This window comes from Macrotis lagotis, chromosome X (assembly GCF_037893015.1).
Source record: "Macrotis lagotis isolate mMagLag1 chromosome X, bilby.v1.9.chrom.fasta, whole genome shotgun sequence".
Classification (NCBI taxonomy): Eukaryota; Metazoa; Chordata; class Mammalia; order Peramelemorphia; family Peramelidae; genus Macrotis; species Macrotis lagotis.
The window spans coordinates 267,215,986-267,228,155 of NC_133666.1; the positions used below are offsets into that span (position 1 = coordinate 267,215,986).

General features: G+C 38.0%; 1 long non-coding RNA gene across 2 annotated transcripts in view; it reads left to right on the forward strand.

Annotated features, from left to right (window-relative positions):
- The first annotated feature begins 322 nt into the window (after nt 1-322).
- The window catches only part of LOC141502856 (uncharacterized), a 167,565-nt gene continuing 155,717 nt past the window's right edge, over nt 323-12,170 (forward strand). For both annotated transcript variants that reach the window (XR_012472676.1, XR_012472675.1), the window contains exon 1: nt 323-1,578. This is a non-coding gene — a long non-coding RNA (uncharacterized LOC141502856). The remainder of the gene's footprint in view (nt 1,579-12,170) is intronic.

Genomic DNA, 12,170 nt, shown 5'->3' on the forward strand with positions numbered 1-12,170 from the left:
GGAAGAGATGATGAAAGTAAATGGTGAGGGAGCCAGAACCTTAAAAAGCTATTCTTTGTTTCTACTTCAGGGATCATGATACTTGAATTTTGTTTTGGGGTTCGGTGAATATTAATGAAAGAAGAGATGCAGGCAAAAATGTGGGGAAGGAGTTTTAAAGGCCCATCTTAAAAGGCTGGGGGGTGTGGTTCTGAATTGAATCCATGGACAAATTGTTTTATCTAGTTCTAGAACTATGAAGTTTTCTTTTTTAGAATTCTTTAGAAAACATGATTTTTGTCAGATCTTTAACAGTATAATTATCTAGATAAATTAATGGAAAGGGAAAATCAGCCTCTGTACACTGAAGTGATGCAGTGAAAATTGAAAGCACAGGGGTGGCTAGGTGGCTCGAGTACAGGCTCTGGAGTCAGGAGTACCTGAGTTCAAATCTGGCCTTCGACACTTAATAATAATTATTTAGCTGTGTGGCCTTGGGCAAGCCATTTAAACCCATTTGCCTTGCAAAAACCTAAAAAAAAAGAAAAGATAACAGAAAATTGAAAGCATAAGGCACTTTCATAACCAGAAAATCTATTTTTATGCCTGCAAAAGGGGAAGAGTTATTGACCTCAATAGAGAATGATCTTTTTTTATGATCCACAGGAGCTCTTTTGTTGACTTCATCTCCTCTTGATCAGCTTCATCAATTTTATATCATCAGGGACCTTAAGAGAGGAGCATGGGTATCCCAGCAGGAGTAAGTTTATGTTGCTCTAGGCAATGCTGTGATAGTCATTTCACCAGGTATTTTTCAAAGTTGTCTACATTAAGCCAACCTTTTTGAGTCAGCTGAAGCTTTACAGACAATTCTGGTTAGATGGAAAGCAATGGATAACCATGGATCAAACGGATTAAGAGTGAAAATGTTCCTGTTTCTAGAACCATATATGCATATTCCTCTTCAATGAGTTTTCCCTCTAGCTCTCTTGGTCACATTCTTGAAGGAGATTTTTCCGGTATCATTGGTCATTCAAAAGACTGAAAGGCTGCTTCACAATTTCTTCTTTGGTATCATTTCAGCCATTTTTTGAATCACCACAGCTAAGAAGTCATTGAAACTGATTTTTTCCTTCCCATCCTCTTTAATCTCAGATATAATTTTCTCGATCTCTTCTTTCTGGGGTTCGAAGCCCAGAGCTCTCATGGCTACCTTGAGCTCCTTGACATCTATTGTTCCATTTTCGTCTGTATCAAAGAGATCAAATACTTCTCGAATGTCTTCTAGCTGGTCCTCTCTGAGTTCGAGTTTGGATGTCATCTTTTTTGCTGTGAGGGTGGGGGGTCCAGATCGGGCCTCTGGATGGTATGGGCCAAACCTCCCATCCTAAAGCTAACACGCAGACACCGTCTCATTGCTTCACAGGGGGTGACTGAGCCCCTGTCGCCCCACCCCCTCTGTTGCCTTGGTTCCCCCAGGCTCCGCCCTTCTCGGGTGGACCGGTCCACAGACCTCCCCAGGCTCCCTCGCCGCCCCACTCTCTACTTTTTGCTCCCGCTGCTCCCACCGTCCTTGCATCTCAAGAGCAGTCAAAAGAGGTATAATAACGAGATGCATCTATGTAGCCTGGATTGGAGATAAGAAAATGACCATAGAATAAACTCCATATGGAAGTTATTGGATTAAACTAGATGTAAAATAAGGAAATGAGTATAGTGGCAGTGATATTTCAAAAGAAAGGATGGATGGAAGTGACTGAAGAGTAGGTGATAAAGTTCTCTGTCCAGTTGGGTATAAAGTCATAAGAACAATCACATTTTGAATACATCCAGCTGGAGGATGTGGACCAATCAGTAGATATTTTTATTGATAAGTAGAACCCAGGTAATGGGATTTTTAGATACCTTTAAGTAATAGTGGTGCATTCAAGAGGATACATTACACCAGGAAGAAGAAATGAGAGCTTAGACATAAAAAAGACTACCAAAAGAACCCTACAGATAAAGATTTAGGACTCTTTAATATAGTGAATAGGGTTAAAGCCAGAGATATGAAGACGGTTTACAAATGAAATCTATTCAAAATACCCTCATTTACGGAGTGAAAGGAAAAAGCAGCTTTTGGACAGATTTAGGCTCCCGTAGCTTTTGGGGTAGCCTGGATTTGAGGACATTTTCAAAAAGAGGAAATGATCAACAATGTTCAAAACTGCTCAAAAGTCAAGAGAAAGAAAAACCAAGAAAATCTATTGGGTTTGTTAATTCAGGAAGGACCTTTGAGAATACAATTTCAATTTATTGTTTTATATCTTTTATGTTCTGAAGTGTACATGGAAATGTTCTTTTTTCCTTTTCCCATTTTGTTTTTTAGTTTAAATTTTTAAAAAAAGCTTTAAAAAAAGAATACAATTTCACATGAATGCTGAGGACTTAAGTCAGATTGCTAGGGGAAGAATATTAAGGGATAAATAGGGTTTAGGGAAGTTTGATCATGAAAGGAGAGGGATAGGCTAGTAATTAGAAGGAATGCATGGGTTAAGTGAAATTTGTCTTTTTTTTTTCCCATGTTGGAATAGCACTTTTGAAGATAGAAGAAAACAGTGGAAGAGATAGGTTGAAAGATATTGAAGAGAAAAAGTCATTCAGATGGAAAGTGATTTTGGAGTTAGAGAGACACTTCTTCCTTTTAGCAAAGAAGAAGGAATGGGGAATGATTTTAGGGAAAAGAAGGAAATTTTTCATTCTTAATCCATTTGACCCAAGGTTGCCCATTGTTGTCCATCTAACCACAATTTTCTCTAAATCTTCAGCAGACCCAGTGAAAGAAAAAAAAAATCAGGTTAATATAGATAACTTTTTTTTTTAGGGTTTTTTTTTTAGGTTTTTTAGGTTTTTGCAAGGCTAATGCCCAAGACCACACAGCTAGCTAATTATTAAGTGTCTGAGGCCAGATTTGAACTCAGGTACTCCTGACTCCAGGGCCGGTGCTCTATCCACTGTGCCACCTAGTTACCCCGATGTAGATAACTTTGCAAAACACCTGAAGAAATGACCATCATAGAATGCTAAAATGGTAGGACAAGGTCTTTTCCTTCAAAGAGCAGATGACATGGGTAGGGAAACAAGAAATACACACACATTAGTAGAGGATGATGTGAGATGATGTATCGTAAATGCCAAATGAATGATACAAGAATAAATAGTATTGAATGTCAGGGAAAGGAGGCTGGCATGAGCAGTTTTCACATAATGAGCGAAGAATTAGAAAAGTGAAGAGTAGGATAGAAAGTGTTTCTTGTAGAATGAACAATATCATGAGCAAATGATCAGGAATGAGATCCTGAGCTGGGTTAAGGCAAGTCCTTGAGGTGGTTAGTAGACAGACTGACTGGAATAGAGGCTAAATAAATTATTGGTTCTTGCTTGATGATTGACTTTTCCCACAAAGTCTATTAGATTTCCCTGGGAGAAAGGATATGAGCATGCTCATTGACACAGTTTTGTTTTGTTTTTGTTTTCTTTTTGCAAGGCAGTGGGGTTAAATGACTTGCCCAAGGTCACACAGCTAGGTAATTTTTGGAGTTAGAGGTTGAATTTGAACTCAAGTCCTCCTGACTGCAGGGCCAGTGCTCTATTCATTGCATCACTGACATATTTAACACAAGTTCTTCCCTGATGAAGCAAAAATGTAGATAAGATGGACTGAGGCTCTATCAACCTTAGGGTTAATTTTATTTGATAGACTATACAACTGGCAAATCTCAACCATTTACTCTTTTTTTTTCAACCATTTGCTCTTAAAATTTATCATTAATATACTCTTGTTTACCAAAGTGAAAACTTCCCCCTGCTGTATTTCCTTATACTTATTGACCTCATGTGTCAGATAGTTGATCTTCCTAATATCCTGGTCTTTCAGTTTCATCTGTCTCTTCAGCTGTACTGGATTTAGGCACATGCTAAGTAAACACAACTCAGGGACTTATGAGAGACCTTTAAGGGTGTCAGAGATAATATAATAGAACTTTAAATATCGACACAGGATCATAATCTTTATTTTGTTGTAAACAAGTTTATTTTCATACCATATTTATTTCTGGATATAGACAATTCTGAACTGAACTTTTCTTTGTAAAAAAAGAAAAACAGAAGCAAAAATATAACTTGAACAGTGGCCCACATTGGACAATGTATGTAGTAATATCCATTCTGTATAATCTTCCACCTATCTGACAAAGGGAGGCTGGTATATTTCATATCTCTTGTCTGGGACCATGACTGAACTTTAAAATTACTCAGATTGATGCTTTCTTTTAGGGTCATTTTCATTTAGAATATAATAGTCACAGTATATATTGTTCTTCAAGTTATTTTTAAATCAATTAATATAAATCTTCCTTTGTTTCTCCAAATTCATGGTTATTTTTTTAACTGCACATTTTTATTCTATAACATCTAGGCCACAAATGCGTCATTCCTCAAACCATTTGACATCCCCTTTATTTTCAATTCTTTGCTCTCTCAAAAAGTGCTGTTGAGAAAGCTTGGCATATATTATCTCATCCTCTCTCCTTTTCTTCCTCTCTCTCCCCTTCTTTCCTTTCTTCCTTTGTTCCTTTCTTTTTCCTCCTTGAGGTATTTGTTTAGCAGCCAATTTAGTAGGGTCAAATGATATAAAAAGTTTAATCATATTTTTTCATATTTCCAATTAGTTTTCTAGCAATTCATAGCTCTACCAACAATACTTTTTCTATCATATCTTTTTTTTGTTTATGTTTTTGTTTTTTTTAGGTATTTGCAAGGCAAATGGGGTTAAGTGGCTTGCCCAAGGCCACACAGCTAGGTAATTATTAAGTGTCTGAGACCAGATTTGAACCCAGGTACTCCTGACTCCAGGGCTGGTTCTTTATCCACTGTGCCACCTAGCCGCCCCTTATCATATCATTTTTGTTTAGGGTCTCAGCCATGTGCTAGTTAGTCCTGCTCTGATACTCTTATTTCCTGCCTACTGCTATTTTATATTTGTCCTGGAAATGACAGAATGAAAATGATTAACAGGGAGCTGATATCCAAGATATATAAGAAGGTAGGAAAAATATGCCTATTTGTATTAGATAAATCCAAGTTATCTGACCCAGATGATCATACTTCCTCAGAACCAAAACAACTGATAGATGTGATTACTGGGCCATTGCCAGTGATATATGCATATCTATCTATCTATCTATCTATCTATCTATCTATCTATCTATCTATCTATCTATACATATGCTGTGGGAGGGCTTAGAGCTTGGTTGGACATCAAAGATGCCAAGGTCCTCCAATGCATCTAGAGCCATCCCCACTTGTCTTGACTCTGTCTTGTTATGTTGGATCATGATGATTTTGAATGAGAGTGAGGCGGATGACATGATGCCACTTCACTTAAATCCAATTTACACAGGCAACAAAAGACATCACTCATAACCATTCCTCAAAGTCTAGTAGCAACAGACAAGTGAAGAAGCAACAGGTGCAGATATACTGGGAACTATAGTCACAATCCTGCATACAGGTGACCCAGGCCATATGGTCGTTTTCCCCCTGAAAGAAGCAGTGACATTTGGCAGTCTGCAGGTGACTGAGTAGCCCTTTTAAGGATCATACTACTCACCTCCTGTTGTGAAGAAGGAGCTAGAAAAGGTACCCTAAAATTGTCTGCTTATGGGGATCCCACAGTTCTGTTGAGACACAAAAAAAACCCTACAAAAACTTTTCTTTTTTTTCAGGCAATTAGTATTTTTTCTTCTTTATTTTTTATTTACATATTATGAAAATATTCTTGTTTAAGAGTAAACATAATATTCCCTCTCCCACAAAAATATAAAACATCATGAGAAATAAAGTAAATGAAAGAGAAAAAATGTGTTTCAGTCTGTGTTCTGATAACATCAGTTCGGTCTCAGGTGGATCACATTCTTTATCATAAGTCCATCACAGAAGTTATTTCCATATTTTTCCACAGTTGCTGTTGCTGATTGTAATTCCCTCCATCCATTCCTCCCCATTCCTCTCTATTATATTTGTTTTCTCTCCTTTCACTTTGTTCCTCTTCTAAAAATGTGCTCTAGGGTAGCTGAGTGGTGCAGCGGACAGAGCACTGGTTCTGGGGCTAAGAGGCCCCAAGCCCACATACCACCCCCAGAGACCCAGCAACCACTGGGCCCTGTGGTTCCAGAGAGACCACCCAATCCCAACACCTTGCAAAAAGTAAAAAAGAAAATGTGTTATATCTGACTATTCTCTCCTATGATTTACCCTCTCCTCTATCACCCACATACCCCCCCTTCCCCTGTCCGCCTTCTCTCCTTTTTTCTCTCTAGATATCTATACCCTATTGAGTGTGTATACTGAGACATTTCTGATAAGAATGAAGGTTCCCTCATTCCACCTTGCCTTCCACCCATTGCAAAAAATATCTTTTATATAAAATATCTTAAGATATTCCACCTTTCCTTTCTCTTACTCCCAATACATTTCCCTTTTGGCCATTTTTATACTATATTCTATCTTCAAATTCAGCTCTCTCCTGTGCTTCATCTACAAAAGCCCCTTCTACCTGCTCTATTAAATAAGAAGGTTCATATGAGTATTATCAGTATCATTTTTCTATGCAGGAATGCATGCAGTTCATTATCATTGAGTCCCTCATAATTTACCCATCTCTTCCACTCTCTATGCTTCACCTGAGTCCTGTACTTGAAGGTCAAACTTTCTGTTCAGCTCTGGTCATTTTTTTAAGGTTTTTTTTTTGCAAGGCAAATGGGGTTAAGTGGCTTGCCCAAGACCACACAGCTAGGCAATCACTAAGTGTGGACTCAGGTACTCCTAACTCCAGGGTGACTGCACTATCCACTGGGCAACCTAGCCTCCTCAAGTTCCACCTAGCCACCTCTAGCTCTGGTCATTTCAACAGGAACATTTGAAATTACCCTGTTTCATTGAAAGTCCAACTTTTTCCTTGGAAGAGGATGTTCAGTTTTGCTGGGTAGTTGATTCTTGTTTGCATTCCAAGCTCTTTTGCCTTCCGGAATATTATATTCCAAGCCCTATGAGCCCTTAATGTAGTTGCTGCTAAGTCCTATGTGATCCTGACTGCAGTTCCACAATATTTGAATTGTGTCCTTCTGACTACTTGTAATATTTTCTCTTTGACTTGGGAGTTTTGGGACTTGGCTATAATATTCCTAGCAGGTTTTTTTGGATCTCTTTCTGGGGGAGATTGGTGGATTTTTTCTTAATTTCTATTTTACCCTTGGCTTCTAGGATATCAGGGCCATTTTCCTGTAGGAATTCTTTAAAATTGATGTCAAGGCTCTTTTCCTGATAATGACTTTCAGGTATGCCAATACCTTTTAAATTATTTTTCCTAAATCTGTTTTATAGATAAGTTGTTTTTTTCAATGAGATATTTCACATTTTCTTCTAATTTTTGATGTTGAACTATTGTGTCTTGATTTCTCACAAAGTCATCAGCTTCCTTTAGCTGCATTCTACATCTGAAGGATTTGTTTTCCTCAGAGAGCTTTCTTATCTCCTTTTCCATCTGACCAAATCTGCTTTTTTAAAGCATTCTTCTCCTCAATAACTTTTTGAACTATTTTATCCATTTGACCTAAGCTGGTTTTTAACATGTTATTTTCTTCAGCATTTTTTGTATCTCCTTGACTAAGCTGCTGACTTTGTTTTCATAGTTTTCCTGCATCTCTCTCATTTCTTTTCCCAATTTTTCTTCCATCTCCCTTAATTGATTTTTCATTTTCTTTTTCTTTTTTATAAGATAAATGTTCTTTTTATTTCAAATTACAAATATTAAAAATTTAGAACTCCATGAGAAAAATGACATACAAGAAATTACCATACAAGTGTGATAAGAAAAACAGTGAGTCAGGCAAGGAGCATGTACATATCACATATGCACATATGACACATACATACTCTATCTACAAAATGACAGAAAGGCACTTGGTGCCTATAGGATGTAGGAGAAGAGATTTAGGATGAGGAAGCAGTATCAGTTGCAATTTGCACCACTGACAGATAAACTAAAATTGATATGATTATAGTTCTGCAGGGTAGGAGAGATTCTCACTGTCATTCTTTACAACTAACTAGGATAGAAAATAAAGAATTAAGCTTTTCAATGAGGAAAAATCTTCACCATAAAAATATTCATGGGATAGTGATTTGATTTAAGAATCCATAGATTAAATAATATATAGTCAATGATCATGTTAAGTCTTAAATATATGTATAACAACAATTGTAGGAATAACAAGAACCGAATGGTGAGTGTGTTTTTAACCAAACAACAAAGGACATTTCTTTTCTGGTTTTGAAAACAAAAAGACAATAAAATTGGATATCACAGACCATTTTAAAATTAAAAATATTCTGTGTCTAAATGTTCTTAGGTCATTTCTTTCATTCCATTTCAACTTATTCACTAAACTACAACCTATCCATTCATTTCAAAGCCCTAACATTTAATGACACATCATATAAGCTTTTTCCTTACTTGATTTTCAAAATCTTTTTTGAGCTCTATCATAGCCTGAGCCCAACTTCTATATTTCTTGGAGTCTTTAGATGCAGAAGCTTGGACTTTCTCATCTTTGGATTGAATATTTTGATCCTCCATAGGATCATAGACAAAGTAATTGTCAATGGTCCGGTCCTTTTTTTTTTTTCTGTTTACTCATTTCTCCAGACTGTGCAGGGTTTTGGGGTGCTTCCTGGGCTTTTGAGTTTTATAAGGCTCTGGATTGTTCTCCTGGTCTGTGAATGACCACAGGTGCACCCCTGTACCACAGGGCTGAGGGGGGGGTGGTCCCTGCTCTCTGGGGGCCTAGACTATGATCAGGATCTGAATGTGGTCAGAGCCCCAGAGTCCTGTTCCAGGGACAGAGGACAGAGCTCTGAAATCTCCTTCCACTCTCTTACCTTTGGTAGCTGAGCACTCATGGCACAGCTGCCTGGAGGCTCCTGCTGGGTGACTCCACAGGCCTACCTCTGTTTCCTGGATCCATGCTGCTGTGGTTTTGGGACTGCGCTAAGCAGTAAGGGCTTTGTGCTTGCTCTGACAGAGGTCTCCCTGCTGATCTTCCAAACTGTGCTTGGTGTTCCCTGGGGTGCAGGTCAGGTAAACCTACAAAAACTTTTTCAAAGAAGATTCTGATTCAATAGACCTGAAAGGTAAAAAACTTGTTGCAAGAGAATTCAGTGGATATCATATCCAAATAGCGGCCCCGAGTGAAACAAGGTTGGCAAATGAAGGTCAGTTTACTGAGGCTGAAGCAGAATACACATTTTTCTGGAGTGGTTGCAGTGAAGGGAAACACCGTGCTGGGTTAGATTTTGCAATCAAAACTAATCTAGTCAACATTTTTGAATGCCTACCAAAATGAGTGACTGACAGACTCATGACAATGAGATTGCTATTTCCAGGAAAATGCCATGCCACCACCATGATGAACACTGATGAAATTAAAGAAAAATTTTATGAAGACCTGAAGAAGCCTTATCATTAACATACAAAAAGAGGAAAAGCTTATAATTCTGGGTGACTTTTGTAGACTCAGATTACCAGACATGGCAGGGAGTTCTTGGGAGGAATGGAATTGGAAAGAGCAGGAGTAATGGTCACCTACTCCTGAAGATCTGCACATCTCATGATCGTCTCATCACAAACATTGTCTTCCATTACTTAAATGTAATACAACTTCCCAGATTCACCATTGTAGCAAATATTGGCATCTAATAGACTGTGTGATTGTAAAGAGAAGAGACAGACAGGATGTGAGAGTGACAAAGGCAATGTATGATGCAGAGTGCTGGAATGATCACAGACTCATCCTTTCCAAACTAAATATTCATATTCAACCAAAATGGGAGCCTCAAGGCAAAATGAATGCTAGAAAAATTAATGTCAAGATATTAGAGTGTGTCTCTGAGCAGGAACAGTTTGATGCTAACTTGGAGGGAAAACTGAGCCAACACAGTTAGCAAGAATAGAGCAGAAAAAGAGTGGGCAGCTTTCAGAGAACTGGTGTACAGAACTGTGTTTGCTCTTCTGGGCCAGGATATTTGCAAACATCAAGACTGCTTTGATGGAAAATGATGGGGAAATAAAGAAGTTGCTAAATGAAAAATGAGATCTCCATAGGGTTTACTAGAAGAATAGTTCATCCATTTCTAAGAAGGCAGCATTTAATTCCATTAAAAGTAAAGTCCAAGCAAAGCTTAGAGAGAGAGAGATGCAAGGCTCTTGGCTCTGTAAGAACTCAGATGAAATTCAATTTTATGCATATAGTAACAAATTAAAATGTTTTTATGATGCTCTGAAGGCTATTTATGGACCAAAGACATATATGGTGCATCTCAACTATTCAGTACAGATGGATGCAGATTGATTAATGATAGGGACATGATGCTAGAGGGATGGGCTGAATACTTCCAGAGTGTTCTTAACAGACCATCATCAATCAGTGCAGAAGCCATTGATTCTCTGTTGCTTGTGCTGATTTTGGTCTTATAATAGGAAACAGGAACCAGGAAACATAGGTTCTCCATCAGCCAGCACCACACCATCCATATGTGGAACAATCAATTACAGCAAATGGAGAAGTTTTGAGTACTGTGAACAAGTTCACTTACCTTGGCAGTACCTTTCCAAGGAAGTACACATTGAAAATGAGGTTGAAATACCCATTGCCAGAGCTAGCTCAGTATTTGGGAAGTTCTGAAAGAAAGTGTGGGAGAGAAGAGATATTAGACCAACTACCAAATTGAAGGTCTATAAAGCCTTTGTGCTGATTTCATCATTCTCTGCCTGTGAAACCTGGACAATCTACCAGCACCATGCCAGGAAATTGAATCTCTTCCATTTAAATTGTCTTAGGAAGATTCTGAAGATCACCTGGCAGGAAAAAATACCTGATGCTGAGGTCCTTTATCAAGCTGAACTGCCTAGCATTCCAACATTGCTACAGAAAGTGCGACTGCGATGGGCTGGACATATTGTTAGAATGACAGACATACTTGCTAAAAAAAAAATCCCAAAATTATTTTATGGAGAATTCATACAGGGCAAGTATTCACAAGAGGGTCAGAAGAAGCTGTACTGAGACATCCTGAAGGTCTCATTGAAGAACTTTAGAACTGATTGTACAGCATGGGAGTCATGGGCACCAGACCACCTAGCATAGCATGCCCTCATCATTGAGGGTGCTGCATTCTATGAGGAAGACAGAATTGAAGCAACTCAAAGGAAACGTGACATGTACAAGTTTAGAGTACCCACCCCTCAGTGTTCACATGGACTATTCGTGCCCAACCTGTGCTAGAGCATTCTCAGCTTGTACTGGTCTGATCAGTCAGTCAGACACACTGTAATTTCTCAAACACAGTGATGTCATTTGGTGGTCTTTGATAAAGAAGCACAAGAACCAAACAACCAACCAACCAACAAGTGATAATTGAAGCATTATGGAAAACAGGCAAGTGCAAAAAAACACCAAAAGAAATGCAAATTTTCAATAACTTTTTCTCTTTTTACCCCATCCACTTTTCTACTCTTACAAATACAATTTGTTTTACCTACTAATTGTTCCACTTATGTCATGTTATCTTGACTTGTCTTGCCAACTGTCTTAGTTTTCTCCTTCTTGAGTATCTTTTCAGCTTCTACTCCCTAATCCTTCTTGAGTTTCCTCAACACTTCTTGAATGCTTTGTCTTGATTATCCTTGATCGAAATTTGTCTTTTAGCACTGAAGTAGGGTTGATCAATTGTTCTTTTTTAGAGTTTCCCTTAATCAAACTCCTTCAGAGTTTCCTTTAATTCAAATTTTACCAAATTCTTCTCCCCAAATTTACCAAATGTCTTCTCCCAAATTAAACCTTTGATCTACTTCATTAATCTTCATTCTACTTAATTACTTCAATTTACTTCATTAATCACTCCAAGTCACCCATATGATTCATTCCTCCTTTAAATTAAGTTTGTATCCTTCTATCTTCTCCTACTTTAGCTTGAGCCTTCTTCCACAAAGGTTCTGTTTTCTAGGGACTTATGATGAGGCTATCATGAGACATTTATCTCATTATTTTCATCTGTTTTTGGAAAATAACTCTCCAGGTTATGACTTCAGA